Source organism: Salmo salar, chromosome 01 (assembly GCF_965601325.2).
Source record: "Salmo salar chromosome 01, fSalSal1, whole genome shotgun sequence".
NCBI lineage: Eukaryota > Metazoa > Chordata > Actinopteri > Salmoniformes > Salmonidae > Salmo > Salmo salar.
This window is the reverse complement of record NC_138291.1, coordinates 184,841-186,355: the sequence shown is the minus strand read 5'-3', so window position 1 is coordinate 186,355 and position 1,515 is coordinate 184,841. Positions and strand designations below refer to the sequence as shown.

At 45.8% G+C, this 1,515-nt stretch overlaps 1 non-coding gene across 1 annotated transcript; it reads left to right on the top strand.

Annotated features, from left to right (window-relative positions):
* The first annotated feature begins 850 nt into the window (after positions 1-850).
* trnap-agg (transfer RNA proline (anticodon AGG)) lies at positions 851-922 on the top strand. Its single transcript has one exon. It is a non-coding gene; the product is annotated as a tRNA-Pro (tRNA).
* The last annotated feature ends 593 nt before the right edge of the window (positions 923-1,515 follow it).

Here is a 1,515-nt window from a genome sequence, read left to right as displayed (position 1 = left end):
ACTGCTTGGAAGGCAGCTATGCTCACCACTATACCACCAATGCTATTTGAAGCTCACCAGCAACATGGAGACATCGATTCATATCCTGACCGTCATTTTTGTGGAAAGTGAAAATTCTTTGACCAAACGGATCGTTGGTGTAGGTGTACGATTATGGCTTAGGGTGCGAGAGGTCCCTGGTTAAAAAATCTATCATTTTAATCAGTACCTGTTACCTTCAGATTAGTCCCGTGACACTTGTGGGGAACGTAGGGCAAAACTGAGAACATTGTGACAAGTGGGGTCACATTAGTTTGTAGCCGAAAGATTTTGGATTATACAAACAGAAGTTGGCACATAAAGGGTTCCGACTTCAGACGAGTCCCCTGACACTTGTGGGGGACGTAGAGACAAATTGAAGCCTGGTCAACAGTTTGGAAGACTGCTATGCTCACAAGTATAGCACAAACACTCACATGAGGTTCAATCTTTCCAAGCACCATGGACAACAACAATCGATATCCTCATTGTCATTGCAGCAGAAAGCAAAACAATTTTTTTCTTGTGTAAGGCTTGTTGGTCTAGGGGTATGATTCTCGCTTAGGTTGCGAGAGGTCCCGGGTTCAAATCCAGGATGAGCCCTTTTGCAGATCTTTTAACAGGATTAAGAAGACAGAATGTGAAAGACACAGCAGATGAAATACAAAAGATTTGAACTGAATCCTGGTCAACAGTTTGGAAGACTGCTATGCTCACAAGTATAGCACAAACACTCACATGAGGTTCAATCTTTCCAAGCACCATGGACAACAACAATCGATATCCTCATTGTCATTGCAGCAGAAAGCAAAACAATTTTATTCTTGTGTAAGGCTCGTTGGTCTAGGGGTATGATTCTCGCTTAGGGTGCGAGAGGTCCCGGGTTAAAATCCCGGATGAGCCCTTTTGCAGATCTTTTAACAAGCCTATCATTGGATATTGGAGCAGGTGTTCCGCTAGCGGAACGTCTAGATGTAAATTAAGTCACTAGCTCTTTACGCCTAGTGTGACTATTTGTTCAAAGCCCGGCAAATACGGCAGTCGTTGTCGTCGTCGGGCTTGAACTCAATTGCCCAAGCGACTACTTTGAGTGGAAAAATACGTAAGTGTTCCTCTCCACGGAAGTAAAAGGCGAAAAGCTTGTGCGTAATGAAGAGAAACCAGAGTCGTATGGAAGTCAGAGGTCGGGGCCCGAGACACACTCTGTGCACTCTAGGTCGGGTTCCCGCGGGTGGTCTCTGAACCCACTCTTCCAAGTTTTCGAGGGCTGTGGGTAAAAAGTCACAGACAGACAGACACACAATCCTGGTGAGGTGATTGTATTTTTTGGGAGGGTCAAAAACAGACGCACACACAGTCCTTGCAAATATTTTTTGCAAGGACTGTGTGTTTTTAGAATCCATACCCAAACTCACACGGGGCCCAAGGGCAGTACGGGGGGCAGACTGGCCGTTCGCACACAGTGCCCTGCCCCGGAATGTTGAGTCTGTGAGTTCT